Source organism: Choloepus didactylus, chromosome 10 (assembly GCF_015220235.1).
Source record: "Choloepus didactylus isolate mChoDid1 chromosome 10, mChoDid1.pri, whole genome shotgun sequence".
NCBI classification, from domain to species: domain Eukaryota; kingdom Metazoa; phylum Chordata; class Mammalia; order Pilosa; family Megalonychidae; genus Choloepus; species Choloepus didactylus.
In genome coordinates this window covers 12,397,736-12,411,618 of record NC_051316.1, presented here as the reverse complement: position 1 = coordinate 12,411,618, position 13,883 = coordinate 12,397,736, and positions in this window count along the sequence as shown.

Below are 13,883 nucleotides of genomic sequence, written 5' to 3'. Positions count from 1 at the left end.
ATTGCAAGAGAAATTAGTAATTATCTTGAGACAAATGAAAACATAATATATCAAAACTTATGGGATGCAGCAAAGGCATTTGCAGAGAGGGAAATTTTTAGTCCTAATTGCTTACATTCAAAAAGAAGAAAGACCTAAAGTCAAAGACCTAACTATACAGTCGGAGGAACTAGAAAAAGATCATCAGACTAATCCCAAAGCAAGCAAAGGGAAAGAAATTTCAGCGATTAGAGCAGAAATAAATGAAATTGAGAACAGCAACAACAACAACAAAAAAAAACAAAATAGAATCAGTAAAACCAAAAGTTGGTTCTTTGAGAAGATTACTAAAATTGGCAAACCCTTAGCTAGACAGATCAAGAAAAGAGAAGATGCAAATAAATAAAATCATGGGGCGTGTCATTACTCCTGAACCCATAGAAATAAAAAAGATCATAAGAGGATACTATGAACAACTGTATGCCAACAAATTAGACAACCTTGAATTGGAAAAATTCCTAGAAACACATGAACGATTTACACCGACTCAAAAAGAAATGGAAGACCTCAACAGACCAATTACAAGAGATTGAAACAGTCATCAGAAACCTCCCAACAAAGAAAAGCCTAAGACCAGATGGCTTCACAGGTGAATTCTATCAATCTCTCCAAGAAGAATCAGTACCAAACCTGCTCAAACTCTTCCAAAAAAATCGAAGGGACGACACCAGCTCACTCATTCTATGAGTTAACATTACGTTAATACACAAGCCAAAGATACTACAAGAAAAGAAAATTAGGCCAATTTCTCTTATGAATATAGACACAAAAATCCTCAACAAAATACTTGCCAATCAAATCCAATGGCATATTAAAAGAATTATACCCCATGATCAAGTGGGTTTTATGCCAGGCATATAAGGGTGAGTCAACATAAGAAAATCAATTAATGTAATACACCACATTAACAAATCAAGGGGGAAAAACACGTGATCATCTTGAATGATGCAGAAAATGCATCTGACAAAATCCAGCACTATTTATTGATAAAAACACTTATATATATATATAAATAGAAGGAAACTTTCTCAACATGATAAAGGGCATATATGAAATGTCCACAGGTAACATCATGCTCAATGGTGAAATACTGAAAGCTTTCCCTCTAAGATCTGGAACAAGACAAGGATACCCAGGGTCACTACTGTTATTCAGCATTGTGCTAGAAGCAGTTAGGCAAGAAAAAGTAAAAGGCATCCAAATTGGAAATGAGGAAATAAAACTTTCACTATTTGCAGATGACATGATCCTACATTTGGAAAGTCCTGAAAAATTGACAACAAAGCTACTAGAGCTAATAACAAATTCAGTAAAGTTGTGGGGTACAAGATCAATATGCAAAACCCAGTAGAGTTTTATATACACTAGTAATGAGCAATTTAGGGGGGAAATAAAGAAAAAATTTCATTTACAATAGCAATGAAAAGAACAAAATATCCAGAAGTAATTTTAACCAAGGATGTAAAGGATCTGTACAAAGAAAACTACAAACCATGCTAATGGAAACAAAGAAGACCCAAATAAATGAAGGGTATTTGGGCTGGAAGACTACATATCATTAATATGTTAGTTCTACCAAAAATAATTTACAGATGCAATGCAACCCCAATCAAAATTCCAACAGTCTACTTTGCTGAAATGGAAAGGCTAGTTATCAAATTTATTTGGAGGGGTAAGGGGCCTCAAATTGCTAAAAACATCTTGAGAAAGAACAACAAAGTTGGAGGACTCACACTTCCTGACTTTAAAGAATAATATAGGCTGCAGTACTCAAAACAGCATGGTATTGGCACAAGGATAGATATATTGACCTATGGAATTGAACTGAGAGTTCAGAAATAGACCTTCACATCTATGGCCAATTGATATTTGACAAGGTTGCCAAGTCCACTCAATTGGAAAAGTACAGTCTCTTCAACAAATGGTGTTGGGACAACTGGATATCCATATATGGAATAATGAGAGCAGAACCCTATCTCAAGCAATACACAAAAATTAATTCAACATGGATCAAGGACATGAAGAACCTGGGCTACGAGACTCTTAGAAGAAAATGTAGGGAAGTATTTTCAGGATCCTGGGTTACACAATAGTTTCTTGAACTTTACACCCAAAGCAAAAGCAACAAAAGAAAAAATAGATAGATGTAACCTCCTCAAAATTAAAACTTCTGTGCATTCTATATTGGTTTATCCACACAGAGCGTACTTTGTCATGAAAGTGAAAAGACAACCTACTCAATGGGAGAAAATAGTTAGAAGTCACGCATCCAACAAGGGTTTAATATCCAGAATATATAAAGAAGTCCTACAACTCAACAATAAAAACACAAACAACCCAATTTAAAAATGGGGCAAACAACAGACACAGGTGTTCAAAGTGGCATTATTCACAAATGCCAAAAAATGTAAACAATCCAAGTTCCATCAGCTGAAAAAATGGATAAACAAAATGTGGTATAAAGTTCCCATGGAATAATATTCAGCCATAAAATGAATGAAGTCCTGATGCATGCAACAATATGGATGAATCTTAAAGACATCGTGCTGAGTGAAATAAGCCAAAAGGACAAATATTGTACAATCTCACTCATACGAACTAATTATAATAAGCACTCAGACTTAGAATCTAGAAAATAGGTTACCAGAGCATAGAGAATGGTGAGTGGATGCTTAATTTGTATAAAATTTCTACATAGGTTGACTGTAAAGGTTTTCAAATGGATGATGTGGATGGTAGCACATTATTGTGATTGTAATTAACAGCACTGAATTTTATGAGTGTGATTAAAAAAGCAAACAGGTCATGTATGTTACTAGTATAAAAATTAAAAGATTTTTTAAAAACCCACAAAACTTATTTATTTCTGAAGATCTACCATGTTGTTATGTTGTTGGTAGTACATTTAGTCTCTAGCTCCTGGCATAGTTTCTAACAACTCCATACTGGAGTCCATTGTGAAAGGAGTTTGCTTTGACTCCCTCCGCATAATTTACATCTCCATCACAGTCTGCATTTGACCGTGTATTTTTTAGTTCCTCTATAGGTTAGCACTTACATATAAGAATTCTCTAAGTATATCTCTTGCTGTGATAGCCAAGAATTTGAGTTTATAATATTATAAGCATCATAATTGATTTCCATGAAAGCTTTATGTGCGATCTCCAATTTCTCACCCTAGTGAATGAATTTCTCCAGATATGTGGCTTGAGGTTTTTATTGGTCCTGACGCTCAAGTAATACCTGTGAATTAAAATATTGTTAGGGGGAATTTGTTCATTTTTATATTGTTCTATATTGGTTTATCCACTCACAAAGTACACTTCCTTAAACTCTAAAATTATAGCATTTTCAATAGTTTTTATTGGTTTAAATTACAAAATCATTTTTATTGTATTATTTATTCTCTTTACTAGTAACATAAATTTTATCAGTTATGGTTCTATCTGATATAGCTCTCAGTTTCTCTCTACTGATTTTAAAAGGTTTTACTTATTTTTCCCTATGCTCATTTTCAAGTGTGTCCTCCATGTGTATCCATAACATTTCAGCAGTCTTTTCATTTTTTAATAGCCCAATGGATATACTCTCTGGGAAGGCTTTATTTTTGCCTTTTCATGAAGTTTTAGAACTCCGCCCAATTTTCCCTTCTTTTTTTGCCTTAAAATCTCTTACTTTGATTCTTGTAAGTGTATGTTGATATCCTAATTAATGTATTTATGATTCTTTTCATCATTCGCTTATATGAATGCATGAATTGGTGTCATCTCTTGATAACACTAATTGTTCTGGCTTGCTATTGCTGCCAGAATGCAAAACACCAGAAATGGATTCCCTTTTATAAAGGGGGTTTATTTGGCTACATAGTTACAGTCTTTAGGTGATAAAGTGTCCAAAGTAACACATCTACAATTGGGTACCTTCACAGGAGGATGGCCATAGGCATCTGGAAAACCTCTGTCAGCTGGAAAGGCACATGGCTGGCATCTGCTCCAAGCTCTGGTTTCAAAATGGCTTCCTCCCAGGACATTCTTCCCTAGGCTTCAGCTTCTCAAAAATGTCACTCTTAGTTGCTCTTGGGGCATTTGTCCTCTCTTAGCTTCTCCAGAGCAAAATTCTGCTTTCAAAGGCCATCTCCAAAATGTCTCTGTAAACTGAAGCTCCTCTCTCAGCTCCTGTGCATTCTTCAAAGTGTCCACCTTGGCTGCAGCAAGCTTGCTCCTTCTGTCTGAGCTTATATAGTGCTCTAGTAAACCAATCAAGGCCCTTGCTGAATGGGCAGGGCCACACCTCCATGGAAATTATCTAACCAGAGTTATCACCTACAGTTGGGTAGGTTGGATCTCCATGGAAACAATCAAGAATTACAATCTAATCAACACTAATATGTCTGCCCACACAAGAGTGCATCAAAGATAATGGTATTACGGGGAACATAATACAAACTGGCACACTAACAGATGGTAAGAAATTACATTTTGTGGTTCTGGGGAGGGGATCATGGAGGTCAAGGGTCTATGGCACTGGTGGGTAGTAACAGGGCTCTCTGAACAATAAAAGCAAGAAAACACTGGATCCCTGGATTTATAGCATTTGCTGATTTCCATAGTGCATATGCCTATACCATGGCAATTTCAAGTGATGAAAGGTTTAACTGTCTCACACATCTACTGAATAGTTAGTAATCAGCTTTTACCACCCAATGATACATGCCAGATCAAGCATAACTCTAGATGAGTAGTGGAAGAACTGTGTTGAAGTAAACCACTAAGTCTCCAGTGCTGCCATAGTGCATGAAAATGGGACAGCAGGTATGAAACCAATCTAACTAGGGCCACCAGGCTCCCTTTTAAGGAAGCTAATGAAGGTAGCTCCTCTCACCTCTGATTCAGTGACTACTAGAGCAGACCTAAGTTATAATGGCCAGGAGGGACAGAGAAAACCATCGTGATTCCTCTCTTTTGTGACCCCTCCCTATCTAGTGTTTTCCTCTACCTGAGGAGGGAGGGATCACAGGATCTTTACTGCTGCCTAAGACGGCTCTCAGAGATGTTGAATGAAGCTTAATAACTGAAAAATCAGGACCTAGGAGAAACCCACCATTGTGAAGGAGCTTATTCCTGCAATTTTAGCACTACCGCTTTTTAGTGTTAAGTGTGATACAGAACTGACTTACGAATTCAAATGTGTTCTGGGAGCCTGTCAAAGATCAAATCACCAGGGAAGCTATACAGGGATCATAAAGTACAGGCTCATCAGCCTTCATCAGTTCCTGAAAAGTTATGAACAAATAAAACAGTGGATCTCCCATAATTTTGGAAAAGAGACCAAGATACATTACACAATAATGAGTCCTAGAGGGTCTAGACTTCATTCACATATCTTAGCTCTTATATCTAGGTCATGAGCTTGAAGACTAGGAATTCTCCTGATCAACATCTCAAAATGTTGAGGATGGGATGGTAGGGTACATCACATTATCATTTTAAATATGAGTGACACCAAGGTCCATATATATTAGAAAAGTTTACCAGATGTGCCAGTTTGAATGTATTTGTCTCCCAAAACACCATTATCTTTGATGCAATCTTGTGTGGGCAGATGTATTAATGTTCATTAGATTGTAATTCTTTGAGTGTTTCCATGAAGATGTGATCCGCCCAACTCTAGGTGATAACTCTGATTAGATTAGGTTGGAACCTATTGGTTCAGTATTTCCATGGAAGTGTGGCCATGCCCATTCAGCATGGGCCTTGATTAGTTCACTGGAGCTCTATGAAAGCTCACACAGAAGGAGCTCACACCTGGCTGCAGATGAGAGACAGTTTGAAGAAGGCAGTTGAAAGCAGACTTTTACTCTGGAGAAGCTAAGAGAGGAAAAATGCCCCAAGAGCAACTAGGAGTGACATTTTTGAGGAACTGCAGCCTAGAGAGGAACATCCTGGGAGAAAAAAAATTTGAAACCAGAACTCTGGAGCAGATGCCAGCCATATGCCTTTCCAGATAACAGAGGTCTTCTGGACACCATTGGCCATTCTACAGTGAAGGTATCTGTTGATGACTTACCTTGGACACTTCATGGCCTTAAGACTGTAACTTGTAACCAAATAAACCCCCTTTACAAAAGCTGATCCATTTCTGGTGTTTTGCATTCTGGCAACATTAGCAAACTAGAACACCAGAGGACCAGTATCAGGAAGAATGATCTAGATATATCCATATTTAATTGCAAGATTTTTGTCAGCAACCAGAAGGAAAATTCCCTGAGCCCAGATGTCAGTATCTGATCTCAAAGAAATGATGAGGTCCATGTCATTGCAGGTTCCAGATATCATGATCTTTCAAAATGGGAACTAGCAGATATAAATGCCATGCAATTTACAAATGTTAAGAGAGCTGAATGTCTGGGCACCAACCCTCAATGCCTTGTTACTCCAAACTTGTAAGCAGGACAGACTGCAAGAAAGTTGAGAGTTGAATGGATAGGAATTTGGGTAACCTTGCCTCTCCATGCTCTCAATTACTGCTCTATGAAATGGGAATCATTAAGATATATGTAATATTTCATGCTAAAGCTGCTGATTTTCTGAGACTTGGTGAGGTTTACTCCGAGCACCAACTTATATTACCAGTCATGTTGTTTCTCCTCTCTATGCTAAGTGTTCACATCTATCAATATGAATAATACTAGTGACCTCTTGTGAAAAATTAGTACATTCAAAGTACATAGAATTTTGCCTTAATAAGGCTGCATGTAAGATTTATTATGACTTGATAAGCTTTCCATGCTTTCAAATAAAGGTTAACCTCTTCAGAAAATTAATCAAATTAGGAAAATGCATGTAAATTGATAAGAATCATAATGAAGAACTGACCCAGGAATTCAATAGCCCAATATGAGTGAACTGATAAAGAATGATTATAGGTTTTGTTTAGATTATTGTGGCTGTTTTAATGCTCTATTTTCTTGATACAAGGAATCCCTTACTCTTTCCCCTCTTTCTATAACTGATGAAACATTAATCTTTTCCTCCCTGCCTTAACCAACAAAATTCAGAAGCTCTTATTTAATATTGTTTTTTTTATGGCAATATAGTTATTTGCATAGGTTCACTCAGAAGCCATCCTCCTTGTTAAGAGGATATAATTGGACTGGTTATACAACCAAGGCTTTGACTTGAATATCATGTTTGAGAATGATGCTCATTTAATCAGATAGGATGAGAAATATTTAATGAACTACGGTTGACTTTGTGGAGTCATTGCTTACAAATCCCTCTTGGAAAAACTGAACTGGCTCCAGGGTTCCCAGGAACATCAATTTCTGGCAGGTACCATATGATACTTTGAGAACATTGAGAAAAAGAATTTCACCCAATCTATAGGTATTGTAGATGAAATCTCAGCTTCCTACCCTCAACAGGTTTATAAAAATCTAACGTGGGGTTCCTTATGAAAACTTTCAGAAAAACTAACCTTAAAAGACTTATATGGTTAATCATCATTCTTGCTGCACCTATATAAAAAATAAGGCCAATCCAATGAAATCAGGCTTATTTTCTGATAAAGAATGATGTTTCCTGGGTTATCTTTGATCAAAAGGAGGGTTACTAAAGAAAAAAAAAATTTGTTTCAATAAACAACACTGCTTTGGGTTACTGGTTTCTGCTCTTGTTCCCTGTCTGAACTATTTTTCATCCCTTTGTAAACTGCTTACTTATCTGACCTGGATCCTGTGATCTTGATTATATTGTCTACCTTAAATGCTAGTCATATAGTTAACTTAGGATGGTTTGTACATTGGAACTCAAATTGAAAAAAGATGGATAATACCCCCAACTCCCTTGACATACCATACTGCAGGGTTCCACTGTTTAATGTGCACCATCATACCTTCCTAGGAATGTATAGCCTGGAGTGAGCAGTTACAAATATGTCTAAGGTAATGGAACAGAGCTTCAACACCACCCGCAATGCTCTTCAGGCCCTGCAGCCTTAATTAAACGAACAGTGTAACCTCAGTGGTCTTGGGAAACAGAAGGGCTCTAGATACCCTGGCTGCCCATGAACAATGTTACTTTTACACTAATAAGTCTGGCACAGAGGTAAATAACCTAAATCTTTTAAAGGACCATATTTAGGTGTTTCATGATATCAGTCAGACTAATACATTTCAATGGACAGACCTATTTCCTGACCTATGTTCATGGTTTAATGGAAGATAGTACCAACTAGAAAACTTGAGACTTAATGTTTTTAATTGTGGTTATTAGTCTATATGCTTTTATTTCTTGTTATACCATCCATGTTTCAAGATTATCCTAAAATTCCTTGTCACTCTTAAGACAGAAGGTTGTTCTTAAAATAGCTAATCATAAGGAAAATGAGAGACAAAATGATGAAAATATGGGAGATTAAAAATCATAGAGGTTAGAGTGAGAAGTTATATATTTACTTGAGAGTGTTAGTAGGAGACTAGAGGAGACTAGAATAGGGCAGAAGCAATATTTGAAGAGATAATGTCCAATAATTGTCAACATTGATGAATCATTGATTCATAGGATCAAGAAGCTTTTAAAAAAATCCAGAAAGAAAAAAGCTAAAGAAATCTACATCTCGATGTATAAATGTACAACTTCAAAAAAATTTAAAAGAAGCTAAAATATAAAGCCATAACCAGTAGAAGAATATTAAATGGAAAGCTATTTCCAACATTAACAGTTGAAGGCAGAATGCAACAGCATGAGAGTGTTACATTGCCATTAGAAAGGAAATGCCAAAAAAAAATTCTCAACTGAATTCTTAAGATGAAATGAAAATAAAAACTTTTCAGGCAAATAAAAACAGAAAGTTTGCTAACAGTAACTAACTTTAAAGAAATGCAAAAGAATTGTTCCTGAGGCAAAAGAAAAAATCACAGAAATTTTAAGATTCAGGAAGAACAGAAAAGAAATTAAAATTTTTAATTAAATGTATAAATTGCAATGGCAATGAATGTATAAAATAATAATATCAGCTACAACATCAGTAAAGTATTATAACACACCACAAATTGAGATAGGTCATAAGGTTGATTAGTAGAGTAAAAATGTTTAAAAATCCATGAGAATACATGAGGAAGGGGTAAAAGATTTAGCTAACTTTAGATTTGATACATCAAGTAGAAGTACATTTCTCAGGTGACTTATAGAAGAATCAGTAAAATAATGTGTCTCTTCCAAAAAATAAAATAGAATATTTGAACAAAAATAATCAGTCCAAAATAAAGTATTCGGGAAAAACAAAACAGAAGGGAAAAAAAATTCCATGAAAAAGGAAGGCAGATTGAAATGTTAATTTAACAGTAATTAAATATAAATTGTCCATTTAATCGATATTGTCAAGTGGATTTAAAAAGAAAATATATGCAGTTTATAAGAAATTCTTTTAAGACATATCTCAGAATTGTGAATAAAAGGCATAAAAAAAAATACCATTGTGTCACCACATCAATCTCAAATAAAACAGACAACAAGGAAAAAATTCTAGAAATTTAGGGTCTCTTGATAATAAAAAAGGTTTAAAAATTTCCAGCAAAATATAGCAATTTAAAGCTTGTGTGCACTTAATAGCATGACATTTCAAAAAGTATCAGAAATACAATTTGTAATAGAAAAATATAAATCAGAATTGGAGGTTTTGTACAACTCTCTTAGCAAATGATAGAATAAACAGAGAAAACATCAGAAAAGATATAGCTTATTTGATTATGAATATGACCAGTGAAGAAAAGTGGAGGCAAAGAAAAGTGACCTGAAGATGAGATATGGGATTTGCTTGCTGACTGGGTGAATGTGACATGGAGAAGAAAACAGAGATGTCAAGAAATATTGCAAAGCAATGGCCTAAACACTTGTCAGGACAGAACTACTATATGTGGAAAGGGAGAAACAATGGAGGAGCATGTTCAAGAATAATTCTGGAGTTTGGTTTTGGTATGTTAGACATCCACATAGAGATGTTCTAAAAGCACCTTTGTGTGAATCTGGACTGCATGGATTGATGTAGAAGTCATGCCAGTAGAGATGGAGTTTAAAGCCAAGCATTCAGATGTGATCTGTGAGAGAACAAATTGCTGAAGAAAGTGGCCAAGGACAGAACACTAGGGAAACACCAATACTTAGAGGTTTAGGAGAAAAAGCCAAGGAGACAGAGAAGTAAGATTAGAGAGGTCAGATTAAAAAAAAGGAGTATGTGGTGAACTAGAGGCTAAGTGATGGTAGCATTTCAAGAAGTAATATGCAAGCAAATGTGTCAAATGTAGCTGATGGAGTAAATTAGACAGGGGTGAGATCTTTTGGGAAGGTGGGAAAAATGGTCTAAAATTAGATTGGGTGATGGTTTCTTAACTGTGTACACTTACTTTTTAAAAAAAATCAATGAGTTGCATATTTTAAACAAGTGAAATTTAGGTCATGCAAATTATACCGCAACAGTATTGTTTTTTAAGAAAAGAATTTTGCACACACTTGCCATGTGATTAAGCTTTCTTACTTCCAGGTATTCACCCAGGGGAAATGAAAGCATGTTTATAGTAAAGACTTGTACATGAATATGACTCCGTTTTGGGTGTCTTATGTCCCCCAAAACACCATGTTCTTTGATGCAATCTTGTGGGGGCAGATGTATTAGTGTTGATTAGGTTGGAACCTATTGAGTGTGTCTATGGAGATGTGACTCAATCAACTGTGGGAAAGACCTTTGATTGGATAATTTCCATGGAGATGTTATCCCACCCATTCAGGGTAGGTCTGAATTAAATCACTGGAGCCATATAAAAGAGCTGACAAACAGAAGGACCTCAGAGCAGCTTAGAGAGACATTTTGAAGACACCCGTTGAAAGCAGACTTATGCTAGAGCAGAGTTTGCTCCACAGAAGTTAAAAGAGGAAAAAACACCCCAAGAGCAACATTTTGAAGAGCACAGGAGCTGAGAGAGGGGCTAGAACAAGCCCAGTATCAGCAGATGCAAGCCACATGCCTTCCCAGCTAACAGAGGTTGTCCAGATGCCACTGGCCTTCCTTCAGTGAAGACGTACTTGTGCTGATGCCTTAATTTGGACATTTTCATGGCCTTCAGAATATAGCTTCATAACCAAATAAACCCCCTTTATAAAAGCCCATCCAATTCTGGTATTTTGCATAATGTCAACATCAGCAAACTGGAACAAATATTCTTATCTTTATTCATAATACTTCAAATTTAATTTATTGTCCACCAAAAGGAAAATGGATAACCACTTTGTGTCCCAATCATTTAATAATGCCAAGGTCACTGAAATTTCCTCTCCCTCAGTTCCAGAGACTTGGAGGAGGGGTTGCCACAGTAAGGTGCTAGGAAAGGCCATGGTATCCCCTTCCTGGGCATCTGTCCTAATTTTCAACCATTGTCCTCTTCTGTTTAGGGGTGGCATGTCACATTCTGAGTCTCCCAAGGGCTGTGGCTGGAAAGATTCCCATGTTTCTGCCTAGGACGTGTAGCTTTGCCAAATGCCAGCCCCTAACACAACCAAGTCCAAATGTTCACATGGAGCCTCCTGCCCACCCCATTTCCCTCTAGCCACTCAGAGATCTAAAGGAAAAAGCATAAGAAGCATGACACACCTCCACACCCAGAGACCATAGTTCACTTGGTCATTCTTGAAGCTTTTTAAAATAAATAAAAGTAAAGGAAAAAAACAACAACAAAAAATACAACAAAGAAAACTGGAAACCTAGAAAATATTTTAGAGAAAAAAATATTTAAAACTGTTAGGTTCAGATCAGTGCTCACACACCAACTTCCAGTGATTCTGTGTCTTGAGTGTCTACATTTTTACACCCATCCCTCTGCTGACTGCCCCATGCAAATAGCACTCACACTCTGTCCTCCACAGGACTGGGATCTGAGGGATGTAGAGACAATTGCCAAAGTCACTGAGAGCCTCCCTCCAGTGGCTCTGGGCCCTGGCTCCATTAACCTAAATGTAGCTTCACAGTGCTAACCTAGGAATCTCCATTGTGCTAACCTAGGAACCTTCCATAGTGCTAACCTAGGAAGTGCCACTGCCTGCTGAGGGGCCATGCCCCTCATGCCCTAGCCCCAGGATCGTGTTCTTCAGCATCAGAATCTTCCTTGCTATTTTCATATTGTTTTACAGAATTGTTCCCTTGGTTTGAAATAATAACATGTACAAACAACAACAATAAAGAAACCTCCCAACAAAAGTAATGTCAAGACTATATGGCTCCACTGGAAACTTAGACATTTCACCCAAAAAGATACATAAATTGCTAATGGACACTCAGAAAGATACTCATCATTGGTTATCAGAGAAATGCAATGAAAACCACATTACACCCATTACAAGGGATATTAATTTTAAAAACAGAAAATAACAAATGTTGGTGAGGACATGGAGAAATAAGACCCATTTAACATTGCTGGTAGCATTGAAAAATGGTGTAGCCACTGTGGAAATCAGCTTGGCAGTTCCACAGAAAGTTGAAAATAGAATTACCACATGACCTGGCAATCTCACTTCCTGGGGAAAAAGAATTGGAAAGCAGGGATGTGAACAGATCATTGCACACCAATGTTTATAGCAGCTGTAAAAAAGAATGTTCTGACACACACTACAACATGGATGAACTTGACATCACACTGAGTGAAAGACTCACAGGGATAGATACTATATGATTTCACTTATACAGAATAGCAAGAATATGAAAATTCAGAGATGGAAAGTACAGTACAGCTTACCTGGTGCAAGGGCAATGAGGAGTTAATACATAATGGGTATCGTGTTTCTATATGGAGTGATGGGAAAGTTCTGGTAATGGATGGTGGTGACTGTAGCACAACATTGTGAATGTGATCAATTCCAGCAAATGGTATGCTTGGTAGTGGCTGAGATGGGAAAGTTTATGTATTTTTCCACAATTTAAAAAAAACAACTAAAGAGTCAATGTCAATTAAATGCAATAAATTGTCCTAGATGGAACTAGTAACAGAGGAGAAAAGAGTCAAAGGATCCTAGTGGACATATTAAAAAAATTGAAAAATAGACTAAGCTTTTTAACTATTAAATTTCCTAAACATGAAAACTGTACTTAAGGTGGGTGAATATACTTCTTCTTTGGAAATGCACACAGTGGTATCATGTTAAAGGAGCAAGATATATCCAATCTACTCTCAAATTTTTAGGAAATACGGAGATAGAAATAGATGGATAGATAGACTGATAGATAAGTAGGCAGATATCAAGATAGCAAGCCCTTGTATGGTAGACAGCCAAATAAAAAATACAACAGCAATGATGGAAATGGAAAAAAACACCACTTAGCAACTGTGCCAGTTTGAATATATTGTGTTCCCCAAACACCATTATCTTTGATGTAATCTTGTGTGGGCAGATGTTATCAGTGTTGATTAGATTGTAATTCTTTGAGTGTTTCTGTGGAATGTGCCCCACCCAGCTGTGGGTGATGACTCTGATTGGGTAATTTTCATGAAGGTGTTGCTCCACCCATTCAGGGTGGGTCTAAGTTGATCAGTGGAGCCATATAAATGAGCTGACATAACAGAAGGAACTCAGTGCAGCTGAGAGTGACCTTTTGAAGAGGACCTACAGCCAAGATGGGCACTTTGAAGAAAGCACAGGAGCTGCAGATGAGAGACAGTTTGGAGATGGCCTTTGAAAGCAGACTTTTGCTCCAGAGAAGCTAAGAGAGGACAAATGCCCCAAGAGCAACTAAGAGTGACATTTTTGAGGAGCTGAAGCCTAGAGGGGAACATCCTGGGAGAAAGCCACTTTGAAACCAGA